We start from the raw sequence: 10,000 nt of genomic DNA on the forward strand, positions 1-10,000 counted from the left end.
AATAACTAGGCTGTAGACCGGCTGGCTGTATCTGTGTGACTAGTTGTTTAAAGGATCGACAGAAACAGTGACTTAATAATAATAACCAGGATGTAGACTGAATGGCTGCATAGACTGTCAGAGACTGGTGGTGGTGGGAGAACCACTCTAGTCGGCGCAACAGCATTGCAACCTCTGCACAATTCATTACCTATTAGACATCCTCTCTACTTTGAGATGTCTCCGGCGTCCCTTGTGGTGACATGGGTTGGATAAAGCAGCCAAATGCAAATAGGTAATCATAAGGTCGACATTATAACCTAGTTATACATCATCTATAACTTTATTAGACGCAATAATTCATAACAACTGTCTGTAACCGTTGTCCAGAAAAGGAAAACCTACTCAACAAACACAGCCCATCTGGAGGGGCTAGAATGAATAGATGTGTGAATAGATGTTCCCCTTACTAAATAACAACACAAGAGTATGGAAGAATACCGGCCAATACAACAAATAAACTAGCGACACACACACACACACACACACACACACACACACACACACACACACACACACACACACACACAGAGACACACACACACACACACACACACACACACACACACACTGACCCACGCAGCTAGCTATAGCTGACGAGAGCTAACAAAAAAGTAAAGCCATAAGTGTGGATTATGAAGCTATCTGGAGTTGCAAAGAGGGCCTGACAGCTGCTGAGGAGCCCTGAGTAACCCGGAGGAACCGGGAGGAAACCAGAGGAACCCTGACGAACCCTGACCAACATGGCAACTACTTGTGTGTGGAGACAACAGAGCATGCTAGGCAGCTTTAGCTACTTTCCACCCTCCGCAGCCCACCCTCTACTGAGCCTCCTCGGGTCGGACTCCGGCGGTACAGGCACTTACAGACAACCAGCTCCGACGTCTTTCTGCTTCCTCCTTCAAATCTCTTCCTCTAGAGAAAAAAAAACTAGATGTACTTTGTACTCATTTCCATAACAAGCCGCCGAGGGAAGGACAGGAGCGGCGGGGAGAGAGCGGCGCTGGTCCGCCAGATGTTCCGAGCTGTTGCTACTCAACTCCGCCGACGAGGAAGCGGCTTGACGGGCAGAGAGACAGCCAATGGTGCCGGTGGAGAGGAAAGTGAAGGCAAATTGGAGCAGCCCTCGAACAGTCGAGAGGGAGGGATGTGTCTTCTCGACGTAGGTTGACACCAGGCAACAACAGCACAGAGTGAGAAGGCAGAAAAAAGGGCCAAGCCAACTGGTTGTACGAGTGCTGCGAGGCGGACTGGCGCAGCGGAGGAGCGCGGCGGACGCGCGGAAAGCGACGCGGTGCGCCTTGGGTACTGTAGTCAAGCCTGGAGACAGGGGGGAGGAGTAGGCTGGACAGGTGCACTACCTGGGGGAGGAAACCGGCTTCATCTGCGGAGAAAGGTTAGGGTTAGGGAATGGGATGACAAGCACTGCACACGATAAAGAGAGTAAACGACCTGAGAGTAACACGACATGCAAGGAGCCCTGATATGTCAAGCTGTGGGGTCTAGGAGGAGTACGTGGAGGTGGTGTTAGTTCTCCTTGTGGCTTTTCAAAATGCAATCCCTTTATTAAAATGTTCTCGTTTTAATGGGAATTGGTTTTATCGGCTCTAAATATTAGCAGCAAGTCTACAATCCACATCACACAATAGGCTCCTGGTTTATCTCAGCCAGTTTTGTCTTTGGTCGTAAAAGGAACCAAAGTGGAGATCATTTTTTGCCTAGTTTATTTTTGGGCTGTTCATTCATATTTTTTTCAAAAAGTAGGCTTTAATTCCATTGACATTTACCAACGTAAAGATTATCTAAATTATCCAATATGCCACCTTTTAAACAGTCATAATAAACAAAAAAAAGAAAACAATTTCAAACAAAGATGTTTTAAATAATAAAGGCAGGCCTGTATGGCTATCTATGAGACTAAGTTAAAGCTCAATACTAGTCTTGAATCCAGTTGTTGGAGAAAAGCACAGAGTATTTTGGTTTGAAAACATGTAAAGGAAGAAGTGCTGACATCCTGCCAAAACCTCCTATCGCCCCTCACCCCACCGACCCGCACAGAGCTCCGAGCATTTCTGGTTCCACAGGTTTTGCAATTGAAATACAACACTTGCAAATAGTTCAGACCCTCCGCTCCACCCCAAACAAACATAAAAAGCGGGCCTATTTGCTCGGGAATATTGTCAATAAAGACCACGGAACAGGGCTATGTTCCTAAGCTATATACAGGCTATAACTAAGAATTCCTATATATATGTTTTATGTGATAAGGTAGGCTCAATATAGGCCAGGTTATGTTTATTCAGGGTCTAAAGAAATAAAAGCAAAATATTAAGCCTGGAGTCATTTTGTGAGCCATCTTTACTGCCTTAGGCCTACTGTGGTAATGAACACACTTCTTTAGATAGAGAACCCGGGACCCAGGACCTAGGACCTAGGTCCCAGGACCCAGGAACCAGGACCTAAGAACCAGGACCCGGGCATGCGTTTCTGAAACCCTCAAAAAGCCCCACAACTTGAGCATCCCCAAATTCGCCTTACTAAAGTAATTGGCGTAACTAATTGGTCGTTAGATAAACTGTGATCATGCTAGGTAATGAATTCCCCCGGTCCCATATCAAAGCTGAAAGATGTGTTAAATGCTGATTAGTTAAGGGCCTTTATATACGGAGCTGTATCTTTTTGCAGCCTCACGACTGGTTGGGCCAATATATTTGCCCCCTATTTTTACAAAAATCAATGTGGTCAACAGGAGAATTTTGTGTTCATGCAATGTAGGCTCATAGATGTGTTTTCTGATACCATATTCTTTGGGATCCAAAGATAAACCAACACGGTGCAATTATAGGCTATGAGTGACTATCCCTCACAGCCCAGCACGTCCTTATGTAATGAAGCTGCAGGCTAGAAGGAAGCCTCAATAGAACAATTAAAATCGGTTCAATGCCTCTTTAAAGTTTGCCAATATGTCGATAAAGATTTTACAATCGCTAAGATCCATGAATTTATTATGCTGTTATAAATTTGCAATCATTCATTTTTTGTCATTTCCTTAACATGGTTTCTGTGGCAGGTTTCCTTCCCGCCTCTTGAGGTCACTGTAGATTCCGTGATGTAAATGCCATTGCTCTCGCGCTTCTTCATTATCTCGATAGTGGTCTCATATATAAATAATCTAAAATAAATATGTACCGGTGCATGATTATATAATAAATAATTTATATTTTATAGTATATTTTATTCATAATATATTTATATAGGCCTATACATACTGGGGGACCCTGTCAGGTGCTTCCAATTTAAATAATTCCTTGTAATGTTCAAGTTTGGTCATTTATTTGATTAATCCTTTGTTAATCTTGGAAGACTGCTTTGTTCGGATCTCTGTGTGTGCAACTAATAAATTATTTTAATGTAAATAATTAATGGGTAAGCCTAAATGTTACAAACTTTTATTTACATGACGTGATTTATATGTTTATAATATCCGTAACGGTATGCTAGGGTATTTAAATATAAAGAGAATCATTATAGTTCCACAGTAAATAAATGTTTGGTTGAATTATTTTTAAGATACTGCCACATTACCATGCATTTTAGATTTTAATTCCAGTTAAATCTTACAAAGGCCTATATATTTTCATGTGTTATAGCCAATAAGTCTGTTTGCACATTTTGATTAACTATCACAATTATTGATGCTGATGGGAAATCCATTTCGCTCCTTAATTTGTCTGTTCATCTGTTCATCTATCCACCATCCGCCCCTCCTGCAATTCATTTAGAATAAGCATACCATGAGCATAGAATGTTCTGTTCTATCATCATCCATCCATCCACCCATTAGTCTCAGGAGGCCTAAGTTGAGCATCCCTCCTTGTTGTGTATCATTTTCCTTACAAGGCGGAGAGCAGAGGAGAGAGCCAGGATGATGTGGGCTGGCCGGCTAGCTAAGTGAGGGAGGGGGGGCAGGCAGATGTTTGATTCTCTGCCCTGAGCTTGATGAGTTTAAAACAGAATCCCAAAGCAGGAACACATAAACAGATAAGGATGCACAAAGAGAAAGGAAGAGAGAAAGAGAGAGAGAAAATGGGAGAGAGTGACAGAACACTGTAAATACCGCCCAACTTAATAATGATTATTGGCATGGGCTGTTATTGGCTTTGCATACATCCTATAACAGCCATAGCAACAGACATTTTCCTGATGATATTATATTGTCAATGTGAAAGACCTTATGTAACAGCACAGTAAATATAAAAGGTCGTTTTTCGAAAACAAATATACTTATGTTACCATAATGGACAGTGTACCCAAGAGCAGAAAAGTCCTGTGTTGTACATCTAACTGCTTCCATGCAAAATGAATAATTTGGAAAGGTTTATTGAGTGATTTACTATTTACATTATGCCAGCGATGAGTTTTTATGCAGAGAGAAAATATCTGTGCAGATTTATCCATCATTATTTGTTGGTTATATCATTATTTGTTGGTTAGTTTGATAGTGAGTTTAATTCAACTCCAAGTGAATCTCAAAATATTGCAATGCTTGCATTTTAGGACATAAAGCCTCAGTTGATCGTAAAAAGCAGCCCTCGAAGAACGTACATAGACGATGGGAGCTATGATTTGAGCAGACCGTTAAAGGATGTCCGTCCATATACTTTAACGATCTGATAATCTGGCCCAGTGTGGCTGCTGTTGTAGGCGGTCTGGAATGAAGCCATTTTGTAAAATATTCATGAACTATCAAATGGCAGCCCATCTGATTGGCTAGGGAACATCTGCTGTGTCTCTGTGCCTCTAGAGGTGCAGCATCTGTCCATTTGGGTAAGGATCGTGTGTTTTTGCTGCTCGCATGTGGGCATGCTTCTGTGTAAGTGTTAACGCATGTGCTTGTATGTATATGTGCTTATGGGTGCATTTGAGTACATGTGGTCTTTGCACAAAATGCATGTGTTGGAGAAATACATTCTTTTTTATGCATGTGTCTGTGTGTGTCTGTGCACGCATGTGTATGCCTGTGTGTGTTACCGGGTGTGTGTGTGTGTGTTTGATTGTGGTGCGTGTTTGTGTATGCATTTGCGAATGTGTGTGCATGTGTCTGTTTGTGTGTGCGTGTGTTTAAGACAGTGTCTCATGAGGCTAGACATCAGGAGAAACAACTGTGTATTTAACTTGTTTATCTCCAGATGGCGGAGGATCATTTCAAAAAATTAAAAAAAGAATCAGGCTGGGTTTCACCGAGATCTTAGGCTTGTCACTCAAGCGTTTCCCTCACTCAGAGCTCCTCGGCGGCTCTGGTGTGAAGCCTCGGTTTCCCATGTATCACAGGAAGCGTCTACCAGTCAAAACATATAGGATCGGTCACAGCTGAATTCAGCTGAGCGCTGAAGCTTTTTTTATATCCTCCACTCGTTTCGTGCGTGCGAAACTCAGAGAAGGCTGTGAAGCCTTGGCTGTGGTTTTTATCGTGGACATCTGGAAGCTAAATTGGTTAATGGCGCCTCCAAGCCAAGAGCTAGCCAGCCAACCCCATCCCTAGCTGGGGGTGTGGGGGTGTACTACGTGGGCCGTTGTCTCTACATCTGGCCAGCGCCAGCCCATCTAATGCCCCCCCCCCCCCCCCCATATTCTTGTCTTTGACGACTACCACTGCTGGACACACAGAGATTCTGCTTTCCATTCCCATTTCCTCGTAAGCATTACCATTAACCTCAATGACATTTGATTTAATGTCCCCCTCTTTCCACAGTGAATAATGGAAGAAGTAATGATACAATGGGAGGACAGTGTGTGACAACTTAGCTTTTGATTTGATAAGCTTTCAGTTACCATAAAAGCCAGCTCAGAATTTATTCTTTTGCATATTTTTTTAATATTACATATTAAAATCATAGCCCAAAACAACTAAGGGTGAAAAATCGCTATTTTGCAACTGATAGGAGCAACGTTGTTGCTGTTTTTTTGTTTTATCTCTGGCAATGATTTCACAATGTGTGTAACGGTAGTAAGTCTCTTCCTGGTTTGTGTGTTGTAGTAGATATGTAGTTGTAATCACTTCCTGTACTGGAGTTTCCCAACAGTGTACTTGTGTTTCATAATTAGCCTTTAAAGAAGAGCAGTACCACGATCCCTACGTCTTTATATATGTCTTCCTGTCTGTCGCTTCCAGCTCCAGATGTCAAAGGAACAAGCCAGCAGCTGCGACAGGAAATTAGCTCCCATGGTGGTGAAAACAGGCTAAAATACGTCCATATCGGGGGAAGACCGAAACAACATGCAAGCACTCGCACTCGCACTCACCCACACATGCACACACAGACATACCCCCACTCATGCACATACATACACACCTACACACACACCCACACACCTTTATGTTCACATAGGAAAAATGACTCTTGAAAATGAACATTAACAGATGCAAAACTCTGTAGGATACTGTGTTCTGTCATGTTCAAGGATATAGAAAGCAGCGCTTCCGACAGATATGGCAACTTCCAATAATTGCAGACACAGAATAGCACCTTGGCAATACTTTAGCTTTATTCTTTGGTACTTCTTATCACCGGTCTGTTGAAATTACAAGGACTAACAAATAAAAAGGCGAACCGTTTACATTTATATCCAAGCTGTACGACGGCACTAAAGCACAGACACACACACACACACACACACACACACACACACACACACACACACACACACACGCCCGCACACACACACACATACACACACACAAACACACACACTCATAGACACACACATACACATGCACAAATGCTGAAATGTAAGAATAAGCTATAAGGGGATGGGATCTGGTTTGAATTAAAATTAACTGCATTTGCTTATTCACTTTTTTTACTGCAGTTTCGCTGGCATTTTGTAATCAAGGCCTTAGTGTGTGTGTGTGTGTGTGTGTTTGTGTGTGTGCATGCGTGTATATATATTGTTGAGATACTTTGGGAAAGAAAGAGAAAGTGTATGCAGCCGCACATACCCCCTGCACACTTAACTCTAAAGCATGTCCTTGTGGCTGTTTCTGTGACAGCCTCTCTCTTCCTTCGTCCGCCCGCCTATCTATATCCATCCATGATGTGTCTATAGTGTTTGTGCGCACACAGCGCTGTGCCAGCCAGCCTGCCACAGCGCCAGCCCCGAGCCAGCGGGAACATTTGCCTTGTGGCACCAATTCCCAGGAATGCCTAACCTGTGCCAGCTGTTGGAGAACATCCCACCTGTGCCAAAAGCACGCCAGCTCTGCCCACCAAATCAGCTGCCCCTGCATGTGTGTGTGTTTGCATCTGTGTGTGTGATTGTGTGTCGGATTGTGTGTGATTGTGTGTTTGTGTGTGTATATGTGTGTGTGTTTTCTGTTTTAACACTGTATTCATATCTGGATGTGTGCACCGGTGTGAACAATGTATTACAATGTGGGTGTAGAGCCTATGTTTGTATTGTTTAATTGCGTTTAAGTGTGTATGTGTTCATATGTGTGTGTATATGTGTATGTGTGTGTGTCCCCGATTGTGTGTGTGTCTGTGTTTGTCTGTGTCTGTGTCTTTGTGTGTGCACATCTGTGTGTGTGTGTTTGTGTGTGTGTGTGTGTGTGTGTGTGTGTGTGTGTGTGTGTGTGTGTGTGTGTGTGTGTGTGTGTGTGTGTGTGTGTGTGTGTCTGTGTGTCTGTGTGTCTGTGTTTGTGTGTGTGTCTCCATCTGTGTGTGATACACTTCCCCTGCCTGCATCTGGAGCGGCCATGAAGAGGCACTGGCAACAAGGCCAATAGTGGCCATGTTGCCAACAGCCCAGATGTTAGTGCTGTAGGCCCCGGGCTAAATGGAGGAAACCATACTCTCATTATTCACGACTGCTGCATGGCAATCACCCCCCTTATTATTGGAGAGAGAGGATGAGATGGGAGATAGAAGACTAGGAGGGGTTTAAAAGCAGATTATTAAGCGTGGGATGGAGGGAAGGACACATACGTCAAACTAGTGGATGACAGATGAAAGTACTCCTTGTGACTTTTGAGAAAATAAATGTGGTGGTTAGGATATAAGGGAAAGAGAAAAGGGAATTGAATGTCGGGGAATAATAATCCATCAAAAAAATTGTAAAGCATTTGTGATTGTTATATGTGTAGAAAGTGGAGTTAATAATGATAATGATATCAATAATAACAATTAAAATAATTAGATGCACTTAAAATGTTTTGCCCTGGGTACTTGATCAACACAATTATTCATAGCAATGCAAAATGAAATCACATTAAATAAAAATCCCAAATATTATTTTTCACAAACAAAAACGACTAAATTGAACTCGTAGAAGAGAAGCAGTCATAACAAATGAACAGTTTAATAATATAAGATATGAATAAGATAAACAAGAGACATAATGTCCATACACTACAATTAGCTTGATCATCTGGCCTGGTGTTGTGATGTTTAGGCAGATTTGAATCAGTGTGTGTGTGTGTGTGTGTGTGTGTGTGTGTGTGTGTTTGTGTGTGTGTGTGTGTGTGTGTGTGTGTGTGTGTGTGTGTGTGTGTGTGTGTGTGTGTGTTTGTGTGTGTTTATGTGTGTTTGTGTGTATGTATGCTTTGCACATACCCACAGAGGGGGCATCTGCCAGAGTCTTTAGCTGTTTGTGGGCTCCATGTGTGCTGACCTCCACAGGGCTTAGCAGGCATCCTCTTCCCCCAGATGGTGAGCTGTATCCTGGATGCTGCCGTGCATCCCTCCCTTGCATCTGACCTCCATCTATTGACAATACTGACCGTTGTCAAGTAAACAACAACACCATAGGCATTTTGTGAATGTGATTCACAATGGCTTAGGTGTAAGCAGCTACTGAAACTGTTATATATCCATCTCTATACTTACGCACTGTATTGTATCATGTATGTTTGCAACAGTGTCTTATGAGGCTATTTGGGCTGGCCACCGTGGATCATGTAGGACATTAAATAAACGGAAATATATTTAATCAATGAAATGTTTGTTCATTCGTTTGTACCATTTCGTCACTACATTGGGGTAAATATTCCACAGGATCTTGAATTAGACATGCACAATTATCTATTACCTCTATTTTGGGAATATAATCTAATTTAAAGTATAACAGTATAGAATACACAATAGTAAAAAATGAAATAGAATATATATAAAAAAATCAAGAATAGAGAGGACTATAATATAATAGAGTGTCAGGCCATATTAAGGTAGTGTGAAAGGCATGAGATGTAGTGGAGAAGCGACTGTGTGAGGCAGGGTTTGAAAGCATCAGGGGGCCATGATGTGAATCAGGGATGAGGAAGCCAGCATTCTCTCCTCTGGCTATGCATAACAGAGAGAGAGTGTGTGTGTGTGTGTGTGCGTGTGTGTGTGTGTGCGTGAGAGTGTGTGTGTGTGTGTGCATGTGCGTGTGTTTGATGTTGATGCCACTCCAGTTGTTGCAAAGCCAAACACAGTCTGTGAGCCCAGATGTGTCCAGATGTTCTGTGCCCCGCAACCTCTTGACAACACAAACAGGCGCACCGGCGGAGACATGCGCACATGTTCGCGTTTAAACAAACGTTCACACATCTGTACGTGGCAACACCAAGCACATGCACGCATTACCCTCACACATTAACACCGGAGAAGAGAACGGCGACATAACAGTGCATCTTCCCCCATCGCCCCCGGAGACCGTCTCCCTGGCTCTCGCTTCCCCCACGATCGCCAAAATGACAATAACAAACCCAGCGGTGTGCTGCGGTGGTCCCAAAGGGGGGGGGGGTCTTCTCTGCATTCCAGCTGTTTTCTTAATACAAACAACTGGACTGTATTAATATAAAACACACAAATATTGCTTAAGGAGTAGCTCAAGACAGGAGGGTTGGGATGACCTCCGGGACTGGGATCTCTTAATGTGTGGGTGAGACGTGGAGGCTGGGGGGTTGTAGGGGGCAGGGTGG

The 10,000-nt window shown here is 43.1% G+C and overlaps 1 protein-coding gene across 1 annotated transcript in view; it reads right to left on the bottom strand.

Moving 5' to 3' along the window:
* The window catches only part of zbtb18 (zinc finger and BTB domain containing 18), a 9,049-nt gene extending 7,801 nt beyond the window's left edge, over positions 1–1,248 (bottom strand). Inside the window, exon 1 of the mRNA XM_079730967.1 lies at positions 906–1,248. The gene's annotated coding sequence lies outside the window, so the exon portion shown is untranslated. The remainder of the gene's footprint in view (positions 1–905) is intronic.
* Positions 1,249–10,000: the final 8,752 nt, after the last annotated feature.

The sequence above is a fragment of the Pollachius pollachius genome, assembly GCF_949987615.1.
Source record: "Pollachius pollachius genome assembly, chromosome: 2".
NCBI lineage: Eukaryota > Metazoa > Chordata > Actinopteri > Gadiformes > Gadidae > Pollachius > Pollachius pollachius.